Raw genomic sequence first — 25,684 nt, 5'->3', positions numbered from 1 at the left:
TGAAAGGGAGATGGAATTTTCCCCGAAAGTCTACGCCTCGGGCCTCTCCCCGCTCCGGGCGGACCTACCCATTTCCCCCCACAGTCTGCGGACCGGGCCGCCCCGCCCTCTCACGGGGAAATACTGGACCGTGACTTCAGTTTTCCGTTGCACGACGTGCAGAGGTTTTCCCCCTTCTGACCCTTTATTCTCGTGGGCTCTTCTCGCCATCCTCCGCTTCCAGGGGAGCGCAGACTGCTGGTCCGCTTGCGGGTCCCGCGCGGCTCCTGCGCGCTCCTGGCTCCTTCGGTGCTGCGGGCCGCGGGTCAGCAGGTGGCANATTCAGCACAAATGTGTCTAGGACCCTGCGCGTTCGTCTCTCCCTTAGCTGGCAAAATCAAGTTACCTTCCCCTCCTTGGATCAGGACTCTTGTCCTCTTAGGGAGAGGGACTTGCACAAATGGTTATTGATGGGCACTCAGGCCTGGGTCTACACTATTACTTCTAACCCTCATCAAGCCACTCATCTCTTAGAAAAGCAGTATTAGAAACTTGGAAGAGATACAGGAGATTTAAACTGCAGTAAAATCCTTATTCAAGATGGATTTATGAACAACCAGATAGATAATTTTTTCCAAAGTTACTGAGACTGTGTTTTGCGAATGTTTACAGTTCATTTTAATTCAACTATGTAATTCCGTGCATTTAAGATTTCGATAACTTCAACGTATCCATAAGGCAAGATAATTCTTAAACGATGCTTATGACAGATTCTTAAACAGGATGAGCCAAAAGTTTCAAAGCTGGAAGTAAAGTGGTTGTTGCTAGCTATTTTTTCCATTATGTTTTTAAAACTATTTCCTAATAGTATGACACAGGGGATGGCATATACTTGTAACTCATAGGCTTCCTCATCTTGTCAGTGTTCCTAAAAAGGTTTTATTGACTGCACTGAATGAACAGACTAGCTCTGGATGATTGTGGCCTCCAGCAGCGCAGGGAGTGTTAGGTGGACTATTCTACTGAAAGCATCAAGGTACAATATGGATTAAATTTTAAACTACTGTTCTTTTATTGAAAAGCAGTGTGGTGGGCATGGTAGACAGAGGGAGGAGGTACAAAGGAAAAGAAAAGATACATAAAAGAAGGAACTAAAGATAAAGCAATAGCCTTCTTAGATTTAAAAAGTGATGAAGAATTTAAAATTTTACATAATCAGGTTAGGAAATCTCAGAAAGTTCTAAAGGTTTGCTGTGATTGTGTGGGTTTTTTTTTTAAGATTTTTATTTATTTCTAGGAGAGAGAGAGAAAGATAGCGTGAGCAAGGGAGGGTCAGAGAGAGAGGGAGTCACAGACTGAAACAGGCTCCAGGCTCTGAGCTGGCAGTCAGCACAGAGCCCGACGCGGGGCTCGAACCCACTAACCGTGAGATCATGACCTGAGCCAAAGTCGGACGCTTAACCGACTAAGCCACCCAGGCGCCCCTGTTGTGATTGTGTTTTAAGGTCACATGCTTACATCTCTCCCTCTGTTTTATCCTCTCGAAGTTTTAGTCCTACTCAGAATGACCGTTTCCTGCAGTATCATCTGCTCTGGGACAGAGTGACACAGAGGAGTTAGGCTGGTCACTCATCCTGAACCTCTAGTAGGCAGTGTTCCTATACTTTGATTTTTAATTGTCTCTCTCTCTCTCTTTCTCTCTCTTAAGTAAACTCTACACCCAGTGTGGGGCTTGAAGTCACATCCATGAGATCAAGTCATATGCTCTATGGATTGAGCCAGCCAGGTGCCCCTTCCCATACTTTGGATTCACTATTCTCTGCCGATTTGGAATGGCAACTCTAGAACCTGGTTTGAAGCTGTTGTCCTAGAGTTTGGAACTTTACTGCACATTATTGGTGGGCTTAAGAAAAACAATTTGATGATTTTGTTTTCATTGGTGAGATCCATATATGCATGTCAGCAGCTATATTGCAAGACATAATATTTGTCAATGAAATACATGTTGATAATCTCTTTTGGAGGATGGGGAAAATCCGTGATTTAAAGTTTATTGAAATAGGATTTGATAATTGAAAGATTTTAAGCCCCCCAAAAATCTCTATCTCAGGTTTGCTAGCTCTGAGTAGATTTCAGGAAGGATGTGAATGAAACCCTGAAATATTGTATATAAGTGGATTTTTCTGAAAAAAAAAATCCACAACTCTAATTAGGTTTTTAAATGTCTCTTGTACCCAAAATAGTTGTTAAAGCATTTTAAAATTTAGAAAACTGTCCTTTCTTCATTTCTCTCTTAGAGTTTACTGTTAAGTTTGTCCATTAGATAAGTATTCTTTGGAAGGTTAGTTAATGATAATACAGAACGCTATCTTTCAGCCAGCAACTTGAATTATGGGAAATAATATGAATCATAGCTAATACTTGTTGAGTTCTTAGTATGTACTGGACGTTGTTCCAAGTATGTATGCATTTTTTAGAAATCATCGTGATAAACTTATGTGGTGGTACGGACTGTATTATATACCTGAGAAAATTGAAGCATAGGGTAATTAAATAACTTTCCCAAAGTTACAGAGCTAGTAAAGTGGTAGAGCTGGGATTTGAACCTGGACAAATTTAAGATCACTGGTGTTTATGAAGGATGACATTTCCATAGAAGCATTTCCCACAATGCGGCAATGACAACTACCCACTACTTTATTTTGATGCAGTTTTATGATAGAATGTTGGTTTTCAAGTACGACTGCTTATACAGTACTTGCATGATTGACTTCATTAATTGTACATTTAAAGATTAGCCTTATGATCAAATAATATTCACATGAGTATTTATTTGTGTTTGGTTCCTTGGAGAAATTTCCCTTATGGTTCCTGAATGAAAACCCTTGTTTAATTTGCATCAGTTTTTGCTGATAGAGCATGACATAGGTACAGGTGGATTGATCAATATGTCTGTATCTATCACTCAAACTATCTATTCACCCATTCAAGTAGAAAGGTGGGATTCATGGAGACATCAGAACTGAAGCCTTTCCCAATTATCACAACCGAGGTGGTGTAGTCAACTATTTGAGAAGCCTTTTCATAAGCTTCAATGGTATGAGGGTTGGCAAGAAGCCAGCTTCTTTCTTTAGCTCAATATTAGCTCTTAGATTTACTTAGCCATTGATTGCAGATTACCACATGAGGCTTTGAGGCTGAACAATGCTTAAGTGCTTGCTGCTGTCTGTTTGAGTGGATTGAATGGACAAATTCCTTAGAGACATTGAGAGAGCATGTGTGGTTTTAGTAGTATTTACTACTAGCTATTTAATGGTGAGTTTTACTAATTAACTATTATTAATTATATATGTTAATTACTATTTACTACTTCACTTTTTTTTTCAAGTTACTCAGTGTTGGAATGAAAAGTAGGAAATAGGCTCTTCGATCCCATTTCAGTTGAGTGGTGTTATTTGTTATTTGTTTTTGTTTTTTTTTTTAATTTATTTCTGAGAGAGAGAGACAGCATGAGCAGGGGAGGGTCAGAGAGAGAAGGAGACACAGAATCCGAAGCAGGCTCCAGGCTCTGAGCTAGCTATCAGCAGAGAGCCCAACACGGGGCTTGAACCCACGAACCGTGAGATCATGACCCGAGCTGAAGTCGGATGCCCAACTGACTGAGCCACCCAGGTGCCCCGAGCAGTGTTATTTGTATATGTTTTATATCTGAAGGCAGGGCGTATGTATACATATATTTTCAGTGTTTTATTCCACTGAGTCTAGTAGTGTCTTGCAGGTCATTTTTGGAAGGATCACAATATACATAGATCGATCTATCATCTATCTATCTATCTATCTGTCTATCTATCTATCTATCATCTCTCTATCTGTCTATCATCTATCTGTCATCTATCTATCTATTTATCTCCATGTACATTTTGTATGTAGACCATATAAATATGGATTTAAAAAGTTTGAATGCTTGTTAGCTCATCATGTTCTAAGAATACATATTTGATTGTTTTCCAAATACTAAGGTTTCTCCAAGTGCTGACAGCGTGCAGAGGGGATCAGGAGAGTGACAGACAGTATTTTGTTAAATAGACGAATTGAAACTCAAAATGATCCTACAAAAGAAAATATGATGGTGTAAGGTTGGTGGGGAGGAAGCTCTACTTACCAGAGTGACATGGGAAAGCAGCCCCGTGACACATTCCTTGATCCCTTGTGTCATTTCACTCCCACCGGGCATTTCGCTTATACACCTTCTAATAAAAACTCAAGAAATAGAGGACTCCTTGTACACTGTTAGCACTGACCCCAGTTATTCTTTAATTGAACAATTTTGTAGCTAAAAAGTTTATAGTATATTTTTCCAACTTCTTTGCTCTTCATACACGTCAGCAACAAAAAGTGTATACATTTGAAAGTTGTAAAATAATTTTGTTAAAATTATTCATGTTATTGTAAAGATTATTAGTACACAGGTAACCAAAGTAATTCATTCGATTTTTGATAAGAAATTATGAGGCTTAAAATGATATTGTATCCATGAAATGTTTATCATAAATGTAGCTCTGGGTGGTAGTGATATCAATGCTTTCACTAAGGCAGGGTTTTCTAACACCAGGTTTTCAAATTGCCCCTTTATTTGGCACCCTTGCAAAGGCAAAGCACATGGTAAGACTCTGAATGGGAGAGAGATGTGCCTTTCTTTGGTAAAATGGGTGGGGGTAGTTATGAAACGAGAAGTAGGAAAGGAGAACTTGCCAGAAAATGCTTGCTGTCAGCACATTTCAGGCATATTGCTTATAAAAAGGGGTTCCTATGGAAATAACGGACCTGGAAATTGGTTCCTTTAGAACTCTTCATGCCCATACAGACCTTGGAAAGCTGTGGGGTTCCCAGGGGTGCCTGTTCTTCACTTTGAAGATCTCAGTTTGCTCTGGTTCAACCTGTTGCCCACCCTGCCCCCCATGCTTGGTTTCTGGATTGCCATCGCTCATTGTGCTTAAGCACAAATGTGTGTGTTTTTGTCGAGGGGTTGGGGGGGGATGGCAAAGACCTGTCAGCTGCAGCGACTTCCCACTGAGAGCCATGTTGGGGTAGGGAATAGGTTCTAGCCCCACTTGGGGGATTGGATAGCCTTCCCAGTCTGGGCTCCTCTTCCATGAGTTCTAGACACACTACTCTGTACTCTAGACACCATTGCTATTTTCTGCTCCTTTCTTGTCCTTCTTTCTGCATCCTTCTCAAAGCCTCCAACCTCCATAATTTTTGCTGCCCCCTTCTACTGCCCAGGAGAATTATTTTCTCCTTATATTTCTCCTTATATGCCTTAATAGCTTTTGTCTCTGTAAATTCATCTTGTTATGTGTCTCTACAGTTATATTTTGAATAAAGACGTAACCACGTGAGCCCAGCCAAGGGCTGGTCACATGATTGGTTTGTATAGACTTCAATGAGAGATCATTCAACAGTTTAACAAGTAATCAGAGGAATGTAAAACAGGTAGGAAATATAATATAGCAAAAAAAAACAACAACCAATGTTGGAGTATTATAATAAAAACAGTATTAGTCTGGGGTAGGATTTACTGAAGAAAAAATAATTAGAGATAAAGAAACCAGCCAGACATCCATTGCAGTCCATCAGATGTGCAGTCTTATTCCTATTATCTGCTAAAGGACATAGCTGTAGCAATTCATTCCTTCTCTCTATCATCAATTTTTGTCTCTCTCTCCTGGGTCTTTTCCATGACTACAATTCCTCCCATAAACAGCAACAGCAAACAACTCTCTTTGGCTTCGTGTTGTTTCTCTCCGGCCGCCACCTGGTTTCTTGGTCCCCATTTTATAGGACAGATCTCCAAGTCAATTCTACTTTCGGTTTCTAGTTTCTCTCTTCTCATTCTCTCTTAAACCGGGCAGCCAGTTCTCCCCACTGCTCCACTAGAACTGAACTCATCAGAGATACCAAGATTCCCCACCCCCGTGTTAAATCCAGTGGTTAGGGCTGGGTTCTCTTTCAGCAGGACCCGAGTTCTTCATTTGGCTTCCAGGCAGTCCCCCTCTCCTCATTGTCTCTCTGCCTCCCCATCACCCATTTCAGTCTCTTGCTCGTTCTGATTCCCTGTCCTCTCAACAGAGGAGTCCGCTGCTCAGTCCCTGGATCCTTTCTCTATGTACACTCATTCCTTTGGTGATTGCATCCTGCCTGGTGGTTGTTAGGGCCTTCTGAGACTGGGGATTTGTATCTCTGGTCATGACCTCCTCCTGACCGCCAGACTCCTCTAGACAACAGTCTAGTCCGCATTCCTGAGTAGATGCATCATACTCTTCAGATTCCTGACTTAACCCCAAAACTGCTTCTTCCACTGTCCCCCTTATCTCACTTGATGGCAATTCTATTCTTTGAGTTGCATAGGTAATCACTTAGTCTCGGAGTTCTCCTTACTTCTTTTTTTTTTTCATACCCCACATTTTAATCAGCCACTAAGTCCTTTAAGCTGTGCTTTCAAAATATATCCCATATCTGACTTCTTGTCACCTTCACAGCTGCTGCCCGGGGCCAAGCCACTGTTGTCCTGCCTTCTGGTTTTATTCCAAGAATCGATCTCCCTGCTGCTATACTGCCGCGCCCTCCCCACCCCCCAGCCTGTTCTTAACACAACACAGCATCCAGAATGCTTCTGTTAATTGCCCTGCCTGCATTAAACAAACAAACAAATCCACAAAATAAACAAACAGAAACACCCAGAACCCACTGGCTTAACAAACAGTAATTTGTTATTTGTCATGATTCTGTAATCTGGGCTACATTCAGCTTGTTGGCTCTTCTTCGGTTGCTGGAGATGAAACATCCTGGAAGATTTCTTCATTCCTCTGTCTGGCACCTTGGCTGGGCTGGCTGGAAAGTTAAAGGCCCCTCCTTTGAGTCTTTCTTCTGTTTCTATGAGACATAACCCTTGTCAGCAGTTGTATAGACTGCTTCCTGCTCTGAGTTAAGGATCTGGTGATCTTCTGTGTCCTCCTTTTCATTTATGTGGTGATGAGTCTTTTCAGTACAATTTTCTTATAAACCTTAAGGGCTTCCTATAAATTTTATTGAGGTTCACTCCATTATGGGAACCTTATATACCCAAGGCTTTTATGACAGGCTCCTCTTTACTTTGGCTGCAAATCCAAATGCTATAGGAGAAACCCTTACTGTTTTTAGAAGCGCTTTGAGGGCATCTGGGTGTCTTAGTCGGCTGAGCGACAGACTTTGGCTCAGGTCATGATCTTGTGGTTCATGGGTTCAAGCCCCATGTCAGGTTCTGTGCTCACAGCTCAGAGCCTGGAGCCTGCTTTGGATTCTGTGTCTCTCCATCTTTCTCTTTCCCTGCCCCTCCCCAACTTGTGCTGTGTCTCTGTCTCATTCAAAAATAAAAAATAAACATTAAGGAAAAAAAAAAGCTCTTTGTCCTACTGACTAGGTCCCTGAGGTGCTGTCTTAATATGAGGTCTTAATCAGGCATCTTCCAGCCACATACTTGATTTGATCTTTAACCTGAGAGCAATTGTGCTAATAGAGCTTGGCTTTGAACTTTGTCCTAAGACTGCTGCTTTCTCTGAGAATCTTCTGCTGTCTGGAGAGGCAAGAATGACAAAAAGTTTTATTTTCTAACCTAGCAAGCCCCATGTTGAACCATTTCTTCTAACTTCTACTAGAACACTTCAGTTCATCTTTCTCTTCCCATAATTAATCCTAGGTAGCTAAATGAAGCCAGTTATCGTGTTCAGAAATCTTAGACAGGTCCACAAGCTCATCAGGTATGTTTTCGTTCTTCCATATCGTTGCAGTGTTACCAAACATTTTACCACTACATAATGAGTTGCCCTCTCCAGCCTCCAGTAAGAAGTTCATCACTGCCTTTCTGGCCTTCACTAACTGTGTCCTTGATACTCGTCAGGTGTCTACCCACCACCTGGTCTCACCCCAAGTTTAGTGTCAGTTTTTAATTGCGGTGCAGTAAACTCCTCCAAAATTTAGAACCATTTTATTTGTTCAAGGTTTCGAGGTTAGAAATTTGGACAGGACACGGTGACAATGACTTGTCTCTACTCCGCAGTGAATGTGGTCTCAGTTGATTTGACTCCAGTTGTCCGAGGACCATCTGAGATGGTTCAAGACATCAGAACTGGCTTTTGGCTGGGTTCCTTCATTCACTTCCACTTGTCCTTTTCACATGGCAAGATTGGGCTTTCTCCTAGGGTGATGGCCTCAGGGTTGTCAGATGCCTCGCAAAGTATCCAGCATCCATAAAAGAGAAGGGGAGGGGTGGGAGGGTAGGGATTGCAAATCCTCTCAAGGTCTGGGTACAGAATTCCAGGACTTAACGTTTATTTCATTCATAGCAAGTCAGAAGGCGATGTGGGGGAGGTGCAGAGAGAGAGGGAGACAGAAGATCTGAAGCAGACTCTGAGATGACAGCAGAGAGCCTGATGTGGGGCCGAACTTAAGAACTGTGAGATAATGAACCTAGCCTAAGTCTGACCTACTGAGTCACCCAGGTGTATCCAGTTGTGATCCTGTTAAAACATTAATCAGGTCATGCTACTCTATTCAAAACCACTATTGCCTTCTTATCTCACTTCTGTAAAAGCCAAATTCCATTACAATGGTCAGTAAGGCCCTAAGTGACTTGTATCTCTGTCATCTCCTCTACTATTCTTCCTTTAGCTCACTGTTTCAGTCACACTGACAGCTTTTCTATCCAGCATCCATACTCTTACCTAAGGGTCTTTGAACTTGCTGTTCCCCTACTTAAACTGCTGTTCTCTCAGATATAGCCACTCCCTTACTTCATTGGTTTGGTTCACTATCCCATTTGCAGTGAGATATCCCCTAACCCATGTACTTCCTGTTGCACTCCCCACTAGCACTGTGTTTAAACTCTTTTCCATACACTTATAACTATCTGACATGGTACCAGGTTTATAGGACCCTATCCCAAACTCTTAGGGTCAGATGTGTTTGGAGTTCAGATTTTTTTTTCTTCAGTTTTTGGAAAGGTAACTGTTAGGGACTGAATTGTATGTCCCTCCCCACACTACCCCAAGACCCCCGGGCAAGAGAGGCTTATCCTTTTAGAACTTTCAAACATGCAGTATAGTATCACTAACTATAGCCACCAGGCTGTAGATTGCATTCCCATGGCTTATTTTATAACTGGAAGTTTGTACCTTTTGACACCTTCTATCCATTTCACCCACTCTCCCAAACTCCTGCCTCTGGCAACCACCAATCTATTTTCTGTATCTGTGAGTTCATTTTTTAAATATTCCAGTCTTTATAGAGTCACTTTTTCTGCAAAGTTCTCCCAGCAAAGCCCCAACTTTACTTCCCCTCCAGTACTCATGGAAATACTGACTACATTTTCTCCTTTGTTCTCTCCTCTCCCAATGGATAACTCTCTAATAGTATCTGCAACATTTTATCATATTGACTTGTATTCATATTGACTCTCCTCTTGAATAAAAGATAAAGGTGGGACAAAGGATGACAAGAATTGTGATCATAGAGTTGGAAGGGCTGGAGTTTGGGAGACACTGCATCCTTGTGTGCCTAGCACCTTGCCTGGCACATAGTAGACCTTTAATAATGTTACTTTTGCTGTCAATAATCAATCACAGGGGCGCCTGGGTGGCTCAGTCGGTTAAGCATCCGACTGCAGCTCAGGTCATGATCTCTCAGTTTGTGAGTTTGAGCCCCGTGTCGGACTCTGTGCTGACAGCTCAGGGCCTGGAGCCTGCTTCGGATTCTGTACCTCCCTCTCTCTCGGCCCCTCCCTCACTTGCACTCTGTCTCTGTCTCTCTCTCTCTCTCAAAAATAAACATTAAAAATTAAAAAAAAAATCGATCACATATTGCTGAGAGGTCAAGTGATATAAGGTTTTGAGAAAAAGAGTTTGACTAGATTGGATGGGAAATTCATCACCAGTGATCATCACAGCGGTGTTGGAAAACCATTCCCAGCAGATTCATTGTCAAGGTCAGGAAGGGAAATAGAATTTCCTGATGATCTAATTTGGGCCAGGCTCCTCATAGAATCCTTGCATTCATTTTTAGGATGATGCTTATGAGCTTTGTAGATTAGCATGAGCCTTGTAAAACTAAAACAGAAGGGGAGACAGTTTAATATTTTGTTCCTGTTTCTATTGAGGGGATGATTTTATAAATGCAAAGCAAATGCTTCGGTATATGAAATGAAACAAGATACACCCTATTCTCTAAAATTCTTTAAATAATTTTTAAAAAATTTTCTTAATTCTATTTGTCAAGTATTTAAAAAAATGATTTCAAAGTACAAAAGATATGGGAACATTTTTGTAAAAATAGAATTGTTAATATTTAACACATTTAGTGCTCCTTTTCCTGAGAATTCTAGGAAACAGATATATAGTTGTAACAGTTTTATGATATCACTTGAAAATTTGCAGTAATCCCAAATGTCAAAATGATCTATATTTTATACCTTTACACTCTAACCTTAGGAAGCAAGATCCTCTTTTCATTGTTGTATGAAGAACCTCTAAAACTTCAGACATACAGTTTTATGATGACTAATTTAGATATTGAGGTATTTCTCCTCTGAACTTTGACCTTTCTTAATTCAAGATGCATTACTCTTAGCCTTTGCAGTTTATAAAGTATTGGTTTCCACACTATGGTTATGAATCAGGCAGACAAACAACGGACCATAAACCTTCCTAAAAATACAAATATTTATTGAGCATTTTCTCAGTGCATGGCTCTCTGCCAAGTGCCCTGAGGGATAAAAAGCTGAACTGAACATGATTCCATTCAGGAACTTGTTATCTACTGGAGCAGTGAATATTAGTATATGAATAGCTGAGTCATCCAGTGTGCTCGTACTGAACAGCTGTCCATTCTCTAAACATGCTATGCTTTCTGTCATCACTAAGCATGTGGACATGCGTGTCTCTCCTCCGGAGTGCATCGTTCCATCCATTTTCTTCCTCGCCCCTTTCTCCTGACTCACCCACCTGGTCCAGGTGGTGATATTGTTTTTCTGAGGATATTTACTTAAATTTCCAGGATTAGATTAGGTATCTCTTGCTCTTAACTCAGTAAATATTTCAATAGCAAACATTTATTGTTGGCCATGTGCCAAGCACTTTAACTTGTGGAGCCCTCGTTAACTCCCTGAGGTGCTTTTCTAACCACTTTTCAGATGACTCAGAAGCACCAAGACCCTGTGCCCAGGCTCCACAGTTAAGTCTCTCTCCAGAGCCTGTATGCTTCACCTAGTATGTGCTACCTCACTGGAAAGACTAAGAAGAGGCACAAAGATGAAAAGGGAGGAGATAAAATTATCATTATTTATAAATGAAAGCCATGAAAATTAACAAACTATGAAAACTAATAAGCAAGTTCCTCGAGACTGCCAGACAGAGTAACAAAACCCCAGTAATATTTTTTAATACTAAATAAAATATTAGCTTCCATAAGAGTAAAACACAGTGACTGCCCGTGCCAGGAAGACACTCTCATTATAATCAAATGGGATTTACATGCAGATCATAAGGATGGTCCAGTATGAGAAAATCTATTAATATAATTCTAATGGATGCATGCAGAAAAAGTTATTATCGAACTTTCGGATAAGAGCTTCGCAAGATTAAATGGCATCTTCCAAATGGGTAAATGAATGAATGAATGATATTTGCTAAATAATCTCTAGTAAACATCATACTTAATACAGAACTTGAGAAAGCATTTCCTTGGGGCGCCTGGGTGGCTCAGTCGGTTAAGCTTCCAACTTGGGCTCACGTCATGATCTCGTGGTTTGTGGGTTCAAGCCCCGCATTGGGCTTTGTGCTGACAGCTCAGAGCTTGGAGCCTGCTTCAGATTCTGTGTCTGTCCCTCCCCTGCTCATGCTTTCTCTCTCTCTGTGTCTCAAAAATAAACATTAAAAAAAAAGAAAGCATTTCCTTTAGTTTTAGAAAATGATTACAACGTCACTATCAGTGCAACTACTTAACAGAGTACCTAAAACAAAGATAATAGCTGCTTATTTTTACTGAGTACTTAATGTGTACCAAGCAGTATTCTAAGTGCTTTGTAAGTTTTGCTTATTTAAACAATAGTAAACATTAAATTTGTACTTCTTAGCTTCCTATACCTTTTTGCTTCCTCTGAAAATTACTTCAACCAGGCTGCCAAAGGTGAAATTTTCTGAGATCTTATGTGCCTATGAATATATTAATTTTTCTTAGATGTAAATGGTTTGTCCAGATAGTTAATTCTAGGTATGAAGTTATTTTTCTTCAGCATTTAAAAACATTTTTTTTTAATGTTTATTCATTTTTGAAAGACAGACAGAGCGTGAGTGGGAGAGGGACACAAAGAGAGGGAGACACAGAGTCCGAAGCAGGCCAAGACACAGGGCTCGAACTCATGAACCACAAGATCGTGACCTGAGCCAAAGTCAGATGCTTAAATGATTGAGCAACTCAGGCGCCCCTATTTTTCTTTAGCATTGTGGGGACTCTGCTCCATTATCTTCTTGTATCTGTTGTTTCTTTCAAGAAGCCTGATGTCATTGTGACCTTTGTCTGCTTTCACTCTAATGAATATTGTTGCAGTTTCTCTTTGGCTTGAATGTTTTTTTTTAATACCAGTGTTGTTAACATACAGTATAGCAATTCAACAGTTCTATACATGACTCACTGCTTATCATGGTTAAGGGTACACTTCACCTATTTCATCCATCTCCCCAACTGCCTCCTCTCTGGTAGCCATCTGTTTGCTCTCTATAGTTAAGAATCTTTTTGTTTGATTCTTTGTTTGTTTGTCTGTTTCTTCTGGTTTGTTTCTTAAATTCCACATACGAGTGAAATCATATAATATTTATCTTTCTTTGACAGACATATTTCACTTAGCATTATACTTCCTAGATCCATCCATTTTGTTGCAAATGGCAATATTTCATTCTTTTTTTTTTATGGCTGAGTAATATTCCATTGCATATATACCACATTTTCTTTATCCATTCATCTATAAATGGACATTTGGATTGCTTCCATGATTTGCCTATTATAAATAATGCTGAAGTAAACATAGGGGTGCACGTATCTTTTCAAATTAGTGTTTTTGTGGTACTTGGGTAAATCCTAGTAATGGAATTATTGGATCAGATGGTAATTCAATTTTTAATTGTTTAAAGGACCTCCATACTGTTTTCCACAGTGGCCCTACCTGTTTGCATTCTCACCAGTAGTGCATGGGGGTTCCTTTTCCTTTACATCTTCACCAACACTTGCTGTTTCTAGTATTTTTTTTATTTTAGCCGTTCAGACAGGTGCCAGGTGATACCCCATTGTGGTGTTGATTTGCATTCCGTGATGATCAGTGATGTTGAACATCTTTTAATGTGTCTGTTGGCCATTTGTATGTCTTCTTTGGAGGTCTTAAATCTGTGTGAATGCTTTAAATTGACCTGACTATGAGTAGGATGTGTTTTTAATGTTTCCTTGCTATTCTGTTCTCTTCTTTATTTTTGAGGTCTTATGGGTAGAATTTTGGAAAAATCTCGATTATCTTTTTATTTGTTGTCTTACTTTTCAGACTGCAAGTAGACAGAGTTGAAATTCCTACGTTCATCCTCCATGTACACTTCACTCTTCCTTATTTTTCCCTAGCTAAGCTTTGGTTACTAATGACTTCCAGGATAGTGCCTAAGCTAACTGTGCAGCTCATTCCACTTTCCGGCAGTATTGTCTCAGACATTCTGGCTGTCTACTTAATTTTTTACTTTACCACTTATGGGGTTTTTTATATTTATTATACCCAGTTATTTCTTCATACTTCTTCCTCCTGATTCATATTTCCAAACTCCGTCTTACATTCTACAAAGCATTTTTTTAAAAAAAATTCTTGTTTGATCTGTTTCATTAGGCTTTTCCTGTCTGGTATACATTTTTTTTTCAGTTGTGTCTCTCTTTTATAGAGAACACACTATATACTATTCCCTGTACACTTCTTTTTCTTAGATGGAGGTCATCATGGCTAGCAGTATCAGCCAGAAGACAAAACCCTTGGCTCTAGCCTATATCTTCCGAGTGTGTTGGTGTGGGGTACCCTTCCAGGTTGCACTCTGGATTTAAAAACTCCATGACTCTCCACAATTCCAGTACCTTGTTTGTCAAGGATCTTTCCCAGCCTCTTACTCTAGGTACCCCTCTGTCTTGTAGCAATGATGGGAAGAAATTACTTGGATCCAGGGTATGGGTTTATGCAATTATGCTGCTGATTTTCTAGGTTCTGAGTGCCCCACAATCTAAGCCCAACCAGAAAGTACCAGTCAAGTTTAACATGTGCAGTAAAACAAGATCCCCTAATCCTACCTTTCAGGGAAGATAAAGAGGGAAGAGGATACAATAACTACCACCTTCTTCCTCATCCCATCCTCTACTTCTGGCCCCCAACTGCCCCTGTCTGGTCTGCCAAACTAAGATACAATTTCCTTCTACCTCCGAAGGGATTTTTAGAGACTTGGAACTAGCTCCTCAGATGTATTGGCATTCCACAAACTATCTTATTTCTCTGGAACTTACAGGGTATATTTCCAAAGACAAAGTTATCTGCTCTTGCTGGTTCTTCATTTAACTAGGAACTACCTGGGATTAATTGCTCTCCCCTCTCCCAAGTGATTCATCCAAGAAATAATAGATGTGTAAATATATTTATGATTGTTATCATCAAACCATGGGAAAAAATCCCAGGAATCCCAGGGTAAAAGCAAGAGTGTGGTGGCTTAGCCACAGGGTAAGGAGATTATGAAACTTCCATCTTCCCATTCTTCCAAGGTAGATGTCAGTTGGGCTGTAGTGGGTTAGATGACACAGAGTTGTTACGGATGGCATGTTTACTTTAGTTGTTCAGACCTAGAAAGTAGCTATTTGGAAATCAGTAGAGTGAAGTAAATTGGATTATAGCAGCATTTTGCTGGTAGTGCTGGTACAGGATAGTTAGATTTAAGGTATGAAATTAAAACAATTCAGATTCTGCTAATACTGCCCTTTAGTTATAATCAAGACATACGGGATTGTGAGCCCCAAGCATTTTATAACTCTTGATTTTAGGGGCAAGAAGCCCGTTCTGAAATAGAAACTAACAGGGAGAGGCAGGACAGTGCTAACACGTGCCTTGTGCTTCCTGTTAACTGAATGGACTACTAGTGAAGAATTAACTGGAAACCCAGGACACACTGTAAACCCCCATTTTACCTCTTTGTGTAAACCTGGACACTATGTTTAGCTTCTCTGTGCTTTTTTCCCCTTTTCTGAAAACCTAAGGTGATTAAAGCAGAGGAATTCTCTCAGGTGTCAAATCTGACAGTAAAGATGATTAACATAATATGGATGAATTTGACCATATGCTCATAGCTACCTGTGACCTTAATAGGTGTACTTTGACACTGGGGAAGACTTTGGACACCTTCCAGTCTAGTTTGTTTATTTTAAAGATAAAGACATACTTGGCTAAGGTCACATAGCTGTCTAAAAACAACCAGGCCCAGAGTTTGATTCTCTAAGCTGTCAGTCCATTCCGTGGTTTTGGTAAGATTAGGGAGGCTCCCAATTTTATCAGGAAGCCCTCAATCTCAATGTTACATGAACCATAGTTTTGGAAATTGTCATTTTCTAACGATGAATAGTTTGTAAAGATGGTAGTCTGCATAGAGTCTAGTAAAAGAAAAGACGGTGAATGCCACTGTCATTGTTTACACAAGTCCAAAGAGAGAAATTCTGTCTATAGAAATGAATGTCTGTGGTCCCAGCACATGGAGTGACACATTTAATGGTAGTTGCCTGGAGGGCTATGTTCTGTAATTGAATGGAGATGATTTCTTGTGTTGTTTTCTTATCCTAGATGATATATGTTCTATAAGACTCTGCAGTTTTTATTTGTTCCCATTCCACATTTGTCAGAAATCTTCTTATTAGTAATGTGGTCATTTAAGTTAATAGGACAGTCTCTGTCATGTAGAGATGGCTCTGGTCAAAGAAGCAAGCCACCTATATTACCTTTCCATAACCACCTCTGAGGGGGAAAAGAAACTTCAAAAGAAATGGGACATTGTAGACTACAAAAATACAGCCATTTGGGGGGTATTCTGGACAAACACACCCAAAAGAAAGGGCTAGGATTTTAAACACTGCAACAAACGTGTAATCCCATAGAAAGAAATGGGGCACACCGAGTGTTCGATGATGTCTGTATAACCCATTTTTCTCTGCACAAAAGCTGAGGAGCGTGGAAGAAGTGATAAAAAGCAGAGAAGAATGAAAAGCAAAGATTAGAAAGAATAAAGGAAGGGCAATCTAGTCGTAGTAGTAGTTTGGTAACTGCTCTTTGAATAAGAATATTTAGTGAGACCAGGGAAAGAGGAGATAAAGAACTAAAACTGATGAAGTGTCCTAATCTGGGGACAGGCACTCTGTTTGCTGTGTCCTGGATAATTACACGGAGCCCTGGTGGAGATGAGGGAACCAGTACCGCTGTAAAAGACAGCTGAGTTCTGCAGCCAGGCATGACATGGACCAGCCTGGAACTCAAGAATCCAAGCGCCCTGCTAATCGGAAATAACTTTTATTAATAGAGACAGTCTGCCTCTTACCAGTTTTATAAACACTTACTGCTTTGCTGTGGAGACTTGAGAAGTTTAGTTTACTTGTCTGGAAGGAGCTCAGCAAGCAATGCTTTAGCAAGAAGACATCTGGGACTCCTCCAGCCAATCTGTGGCCACCGTGTGGATTCAGAGATCCAGTGCTCAGAGTAAATTGCTTGATGCATCTCATAATAAGCCCACTATTTGGAATGGAAGATACCAAAGGCCTAATGAGCAAGAGAAATAAAACATTGAAAGAATGACAGTCAGCTCTGGTGAAGCTGTCTGGAGACGGGGGACCGAGGGATTTGTGGGCTAAAGTGCATCTGTATTTAATAAAAGATCAACTTTGCTGTAGATTTTTTAACTTAATTATTAGTGTTATTGCTGAGGATTGTGTTAATCGTTCCTCGTGGCTTCTGTAAGGGATTTGTGAGAAGCCATAGAAATGTTTGAATCCAGTTATTTGCCAGCAGGAGATATGCTATATAATTAAGCTGTTGTTTTCCTGATAGGTTATTATCAGCAGGTAATAAGAAGTGCGTGTCATTATAAACTGTCATACAACATTTCATGCTACGACAGATAAGGTATGTCTTCTGTGGCAACACTGAGCAATCATGTAGAAACTGGTGCCATTATGGCCATTATAAATAATAACATACACTTCAATAAACAATTATCTATAGTGGCTGTACTAGAAAATTGGTTAGTAATAATTGACTGATTTTTATGATGAAGATACATTTTTATATGCCTTTTTATATAAATACCTGAAGAATTAAAAACAAGAACATTAATTTAAAACACACATGGGCACTTTTTGGGTTGTTGTTTTTTTTTTGGTTCATTTATCTTTTTTTTTTTTAATGTTTTNGGAGGGTCAGAGAGAGAGGGAGTCACAGACTGAAACAGGCTCCAGGCTCTGAGCTGGCAGTCAGCACAGAGCCCCGCGGGGCTCGAACCCACGAACCGCGAGATCGTGATCTAAGCGAAAGTCGGACGCTTAACCGACTAAGCCACCCAGGTGCCCCATCATTTATCTTTTTTTAAAATATTTATTTATTTTTTAAGAGAGAGAAACACACAGCGTGAGCGGGGGAGGGGCAGAAAGAGAGAGGGAGACACAGAATCTGAGGCAGGCTCCAGGCTCTGAGCTGTCAGCACAGAACCCAACGCGAGGCTTGAACCCACAAACCACGAGATCATGACCTGAGCTGAAGTCAGACGCTTAACTGACTGAGCCACCCAGGAGCCCCATGGCTCATTTATCTTTAACTGCAAATGTTTGAAGGATCAGAAAGTTACCACAAGAGCTTCCATATGTATTTTTAGAGTTTAAAATTATATATATTTAATATTTCTATTATATGAAGGTACTGCACGGTAGCACGAAAGAGGCCCAAACTGTCCCCCAGTAGATTCCAGTCTATCTGGTTTTCTGTTGTTTGAAGCCACAAGTAAACAAGGAAATGGCCTGGCTTTTGGGGATAAAAGGGAATATTTCTTTATTTTTGAAGGCCTAAAGCTACAAGCTTTCTCTCCTTTCTTTCTCTTTCCTTTCTCTTGGTATTACTGTTCCCTTGCCATTCTTCTCCCTGTCTCTCTTCTCTGATCATGATTTATGTTCTCCAAAACTTAGTTCACGTTAGCCAGCTATAAAAACCTCACCTTGACTGACCCAGCTGCCTCTGCCCTTTCAGTTTTGCTGTATTAGATGTCACCCTTTTCATGGCAAAGTGTGACAGCTGTATTCTTTGTGAGAATTTTAAAGACCTATCCAACTAGACCATTGAAATCCACAATATGGAAGTGTTTGTTTCTAGTATTTGACCCAGGACAGAGCTTGCACCAGAATGTAAATTCACCCCATCAGTAGCACACATGTTTAGTTCACCTGACATGTTTTTCACAGCAAGTCTTTGCTGGAGGGGGAATTAGGGTAAGCCTTATTCACTGTAAACGGGTGCTTTAATAACACTGAACTAGACACTAAGGGTGCTAATGGCTCCTTGTTCTGTGGGAACTGTGGGAAGGGAGGAGCAGCCTGATTGTGAGGGACATAATTACTGGTTCATGGTGAGAAGTCACATTCATGGTGATAATCACTAAAAGGTCACATTTTTGAGGGCTCACTGTGTGTCAGAGCCTGTTCTCTGTAGGTTTGGGGAATGAGCTGACTTGACCCTTACAATGACCCAGTGAGGGCAGGCACTATCATTTTCCCCATTCTGCAGATGAAGAAACTGAGGCCCTGGGAGATAAATTCATCTCCTCTAAACCTTATTGTTAGTAACTGGCTAAGTTGGACTTCAATCCAGATATGGCTGAGACCAAAGTGTCTACTCTACCTTGCATGAGTGCCGTCCAAAAGACATTTCTGCAGTGGGAGACGCTGTGTCCAGTATGGTAACCACAAACCCTCTGTGGCTTTTGAGCACTGGAAATGTTGCGAGGGCCACTGAGGAAGTGAATTTTTAGCTTTCTGTTTTTAATTTTTTTTTAATGTTTATTTATTTTTGAGACAGAGAGCGTGAGCGTGGGAGGGGCAGAGAGAGAGAGAGAGACAGGCAGACAGAGACAGAATCTGAAGCAGGCTCCGGGCTCCAAGCTGTCAGCACAGAGCCCAATATGGGACTGGAGTTCACAGAATTCACAGACCGTGAGATCATGATCTGAGCAGAAGTCTGACACTTAACCTACTGAGCCACCCAGGAGCCCCTTCGCTTTATGTTTTTAAATTTACATTTATGTTTAAACAGCCACATATGGTTAGCGGCTACTATATTGGACAGCATAACTCCAGGTACTTTTTAGATGTTGCTGACTATAGGCTAACCAAAAGCAGGTGTAAAAGAATGGGATATTCTTTCTCACATTTGTAGAGTTTCCCTGGATCCTACATTTTTTTAAGTTTATTTATTCACTTTGAGAGAGACAGAGACAGCATGAGCGGGGGAGGGGCAGAGAGCAAGGGAAAGAGAGAGAATCCCAAACTGACTGCACACTGACAGCTGGGGAGCCCAACCTGGGCTCGAACTCATGAACCTTGAGTGACACGAGCCAAAACCAAGAGTTGGATGCTAACCCACTGTGACACCCATGTGCCCCATGCGTCCTACATTAAAAAAGAATGTTTAATATTAAAAAAGAAAGAAAGAAAGAAAAGGCTTTTTAAATCTGTTGCTGTGTGGAATCAACAGGATTAAGAAACAAATTATTGACTGCCTTCTCTGCTTCAGGCATTCTGCTAGCCTTTGGGGATTACGAATAAATGAATAAGAAGATACAGTCCCCGTCTTCAAGGAGCTCATAATCTAAGTAACTTTGTAGATATGCTATACATTTTTTTCCAGAGCCTCTTCACATGTTTAGACAAAGTTTTTAAATACCTGCTATTTAATACTTTACAATGTTTTCCTTTTAATTTTTAAAATTTAAATGTTTTCAAAAGGGAATCCATTCCTATGGTTTAAAATTCAGAGGGCACCAAGTTGCTTTTAATTCCCTTTTATAGAAACAACCACTGTTAGCACTTCTTAGTTCATGACTTTATAAATATTTTGTGCATACACGAGGAAATAAAGCATATGGTTAATTCTTTTTTAAAAACAGATATGCACTATTGAGTAACCTTGTTTCTTGCACCTAGAATAATACACCTTGGATACCTTTTCTTACTAGTGCTTAAAGACCTTCTCATTTTTTCCTATGGATGCATAATATTCCATTATCTGGATATATCATAATTTATTTAAGCAGTACTCTGTGGACATTGAAGTCATTTCCAGTCTCTTACTATTACAGGACATATTGACAAGAGTAACTTTAGCAATTATATTCTAATGTGAGCTAGAGTGATTTGCATTCATGTTTCCCCGAGCAGATTCCACAAACAGTCTGAGAAGATGTTCGATATAAATAGAGGGTTCTCTGGCTAACTGTTCTTCTGGTAACTATGGATATTCATTGGGGATCCATAGTGCACCTTGTCGAAGTGAAGAACATCCCATAGTAATCTATGTCAATGTAATCCAAGTGTTTACAGGCTTCAATTTTCTCGAGCAGTAGAATAGACTGTTTTTGTAGGTTGTGTTCCCTGGGACTTAGACTCTGAGCTAGAAATGTACATGCAAGAGATCTACCCAGGCGTGTTCTCAGGAAGGACACCTGATGGAAGGGAGCGGTGATAGAAGTAAGTTAGGCAGAGGGAGCACAGAGGCCTCAGACAGTGGGCCCTATGGAGAGTATGCCCTCAAGCTGGGATGGCCCTTTAGGGACGGTCCAACTCCAGGGAAGGAGGCCAGACCCCTGCAGGGAGGTGTTGTGACCTTGCCCTGGACAGCTCCCTTCCACTGAGGGAGGGGCGTTTCTGGGGAGAGACTCAGCTCTGAGCTGTCAGCTGGGGTGATAAGTGCCTCAGTAGTCACTACAACTCTGCATAGCACCCTTCACATTCTTTATGGAAATGAGTATCAATTCCTTCATAGTTTTGCTGTTCAGAACAAGTCTCTTGATTTCTTTGTGAAACGCTTTCTTTCTCTATGAAATATGGATGCCCAGCTGAAAGTTTTTTGGAATATCTAACATTTTTTGCCTATAATTCCATTTAAATATGTACTAATTAGGCTCCAAGGGAAGGGGCAAGTTTTCCTAAGCATGTATTTGGTCACGTAGAGGCCATCGACCTGGCTAGTCAGTCCTAATCATCTGGTATCACTGCTGTGCATTTATGGAGAAGATTCATTGTTAAAGCATTGTTAAGAGTATGCCACTTAACTTCAGGCAGATTCTTGGGGCAAAATGTCATGAGAGCTGAGTTAGTTTCTTTTGTTTTTTAAATATTTTTATTACCTCTTGGTAGGTGTTTACTGAAGAAGCTAGCCCGCCATCTCCCTAGAAACATTAAGCCCATGTTGCTCATAGTTGAAAGATTAGACTGTCAGGCATACAACCAGCTTTAAACCACAGTTTTAAGAGCTCTTATTCATCCTCCCTTTTGGAGCTCACGGGGTATCCAGATATAGCCAAAAAGCCATGTCAGTTTGCCACAGGCATTCTGCTTGAAAATCACATGGGTCTGAGTGCCCATCCTGTGCCTGTTAGCAGATTTGCTAATTTCATTCTCATGCCTGATGCCGGATTCATCAGTTGTGCTGGCTCTTACGGAAGCTTGTTTTCTGATCAGAGAGGGAAGAGGGTCCAAGGAATGGACCTCTCTTAGGTGTGCCCGAGAGAGTTGATGGAGCTTCATAGAGAAGATGGAAAAATAGCTAAGAAAAATTCCCAAAGAAGCTGTTACAAGATAATGGAGGAGACAGTGATACGGGAAGTAAAACCAAGATTAAGGAGTTGGTTGTTATATGAACATGATGCACAGGTGAAGATGGAAAAGAAAAAAAGGAAACACTCTAAGATTGATGGCTGTGTCCAAGATTAACTTTCAAATTGAACACTTTTCTCAAAAACCTTAATCTTTTCCTTTAACACAATAATAAGAATTCTTGTTATGCTTATTATATTATGCTTATTATTAATACTATGGTAATGGATCCAGTGAGAGATTGTTAAAAAGGGAATCTGAAGGGGAACAAACTAGAAAAGATATTGTTAGAGGGTGGGAGGAAATGATGGAATAGGAATTTGCCTTAAATAGGGACGCCTGGGTGTCTCAGTTGGTTAAACATTCGGCTTTGGCTCAGGTCATGATCTCACAGTTCGTGGGTTCGAGTCCCGTGTCGGGCTCTGTGCTGACAGCCAGCTCAGAGCCTGGAGCCTGTTTCAGATTCTGTGTCTCCCTCTCTCTCTGACCCTCCCCTGCTCTCTCTCTCTCTCTCTCAGAAATACATAAAAAACATTAAAAAATTTTTTAAACGGAATTTGCCTTAAATAGATCCAAAACAAATTAATCTTTTCTGACCAATCATTGACTCTTTCCTTTTCCTCTATTAAGAGATGCTATATAAGATCTCTTTATGCTAACTGTGAAATGTTTCTAGAACCACTGCCCTTATCATCCATTTGCAGTGGTTTGTTTGCAAAGTGTCAGATCCTATAGCATGCTGGTCATTTCCAACTATTCAACTATGGAGTCCATTTTAAATGCCAGTGTCATTGGGGCACCTGGGTGGCTCAGTTGGTTAAGCATCTGACTCTTGGTTTCGGCTCAGGTCATGATCTCATGGTTCCTATGCTTGAGCCCTGGGTTGGGCTATGGGCTGACAGCCTGAAGTCTACTTGGTATTTCCTTTTCCTCTCTCCCTCTCTCTGCCCCTCCCTCACTCACATATATGTTGTCTTTCAAAATAAATAAATAAACTGTACAAAATTTTAAAAAATGTCGATGTCATCTTCTTACGTTCTGCCTTTTGAAGTTAGACCTGTGGGGCCAGTTGGAAGAAGAGAGTGTGGTTCATGTTTTCTTGCCTTTTAACTTCCTTCTGGTTTTCACTGATGGAAGTTGGGACTGAGAGGGGGGCAAGGGCCAAAAGGCCAGATATTTTCTGATTTGAGGTCGTCCTCTGTTGGTTGTTGCTTCTCTTCCTGCTGATGGTAACTAACCATGGATACCTTCTGTGTAGGAGGGCTCCAAAGTTGGTCATTTCTATGAGACATGTGTGAGTTCTTCACATGTACAGTGGTCTCTACATGGGACCCTGGTGCATAATTAGCCTTAAGATCTTCCTACCCTCTCACCCCCCTCCTCTAATGGTATGGCCCACCAGGTCTGATGATCTGGGCCCCATTGCAAGGAGGCCAGCTTGGATCCACAGCTTTGCTGAATGAAATACTGGAAATAAAATCTGATGCTTTTCTTCATTATTGTATTTTCCCTTTGGTCAGGTAGGTTTAACAGCAAATCAGCATCCCTTGAGCTGATATGATGTGTACCCGGGAAATGAGATGCCAGTCTGTTTTACTCAGCTCAGGCTATAATAACAAAATACCATGCCTGGGCTTCTGGAAGCAGGGAAGTCCAAGATCACGGTGGCAGTGGATTCACTTCCCTGGTGAGGACTCTTCTTGGCTTGCAGATGGCTGCCTTCTGGCTGTGTCCTTACATGGTGAAGGGGGGGGGGGAGTGGCAGGGGGAATAAGGTCCCTGGTGTCTCTTCTTAGAGAGCCACTAATCCTATCATGAGGGCCCCACCCTTATGACCTCATTTAACCCTAATTACATCTCCAAAGTCTCATCTCCAGACACCATCACATTGGAGTTAGGGCTTCAACATAAGAATTTGGGGGGAAACAATTCAGACTATAGCACAGTCTCCTCTATGTATAGTCCCAAAAGCATTTCTCATTATGCCCCTGGCTGGTGATTCCAACCATTGCCTTTCTCTTCCTTCCTGGTATTTTAGTCTTCTGTATATGGACTTGGGAAGGGATTTTGAGGTGGAGCAGGTGGTTTGGAGGAAGTAAAAGTAGTAAGGGTTTGTCCACCTCTGAGTTAGCACTGGAATGGATGTCTGGACCTAGCTGTAAAACTCTCTTTAGAACAGGAGGCAACATAATGCTTCTTTATCCCTAACATTGGGCTCTATTCACTAATTCCAGGGCAAGAGTAAAGACACATTCAAAATCCTCTTAAAATATCATTCCTCACCCACCTTCTTGAATTCTGAGCTTCGGCAGGCAGCATTCCCTTTGTTAGAGTAACACTGCTCATTCAGAAAGGCTAGCTCAAAGGTACCCACTCCACTCACTGAAGTCTTTCCAAATCCCTCATCTCCCTCATCTCTTCAGAATTAATTACCTCACACTGTGTTTTAACATGGGCCTTTCTTTATTCTTCTATTCAAGCACAAAGAGGATTAGTTGTTTGCAGTTTTCTCCCCACCGGTTGGTGAGTTCCTCAAGGATCAAAACCGGTTACTAGGTCCGTAAACATGATAAGTTTTGAATGAATATTTTATTATTTATTTATTTGAAGTTTGTTTATTTATTTTGAGAGACAGTGTGAGAGGGGGAGGGGTACACAGAGGAGGAGAGAGAGAAAATCCGAAGCAGGCTTTGTCTGCCAGCGCAGAGCCTGATTTGGGACTCAAGCTCACAAACCGTGTGATCATGACCTGAGCCAAAACCAAGAATCTGACGCTTAACTGACTGAGCCACCCCGGCACCGCTGAATAAATATTTTAAATAAAACAGGAAGGTTCCAGCATACAGGCATGTATGTTGAGTGATTAAACCTTTAACTTACATTTAATGAAATTTTTATTAAATCAGTAATAGTAAAATATAAGATAGAGATAATTTTATTATTATTATTAACATAAATATCTTTTACATTATAGGCCATACTGAATTTTGGTTAACTTTTAAAAATGACACAAGTTTGATTACCTGTTTTTTTTTTTATTAGGAAATATCTTACTTTAAGGTTTTCTGATGATGCAATCTGTTGGCATATTCAGACCCCTTCAAAATCATATATCCCTTGAAAATAGGATGTTACATGGTTGTGTTTTTCTACTGAGTATCCCAGTAGAGACTTTGTTACTTGATTCTTAGAATAGATATTTGTAACTTATTTTCAGTATCTTCCTTGGCGTTGGTCAGTGACTTGGTATCAAGTCCACAAATACATTTGGCATCATTTGTTTTGTGCTCTGGGGAAATGAAAAACTTTTATTAGAAACTACATGAAAAATTATAGTTTATTTTAAATGATGCATGATTATTTGTCTTCTAAAATGAAGTAGCTATCTATAGTCAGCGTGGATGTGAATTAAATTTGGGGAGTTTGAAGATGTTAGGAAAGATTAATAAAAATTCCTGTGGACTTCTGAAGCTTTCTCCATATGAGACTTCCTGTATTTTCTAGTATGATCAGGTATGGTAATCATAAATCCAAAGAAAGAAGTAGTATTCAATATGTAATTTTAAATCTTCTAATCCTTACCTTTGACACCTACAGAATGCATTCCTACATATTGCCACATGGCTTTTTAAAGCAATGTCCCATCATGTGCCATGTGGTTTTGTCAAAGGAAGCAAATAAACCAATATTAGCACACAGCCTGCCCACAGGATAAGTA

General features: G+C 40.5%; 1 protein-coding gene across 1 annotated transcript in view; it reads left to right on the top strand.

The window, feature by feature from the left end:
- IL15 (interleukin 15) overlaps window positions 1-25,684 on the top strand; it is an 80,931-nt gene that overhangs the window by 541 nt on the left and 54,706 nt on the right. The gene's annotated exons all lie outside the window — the stretch shown is intronic.

This window comes from Crocuta crocuta, unplaced genomic scaffold (genome assembly GCF_008692635.1).
Source record: "Crocuta crocuta isolate KB4526 unplaced genomic scaffold, BGI_CrCroc_1.0 scaffold112, whole genome shotgun sequence".
Classification (NCBI taxonomy): domain Eukaryota; kingdom Metazoa; phylum Chordata; class Mammalia; order Carnivora; family Hyaenidae; genus Crocuta; species Crocuta crocuta.
Note: the sequence above shows the minus strand (reverse complement) of the source record. Positions and strands in the feature narration are given on the sequence as shown.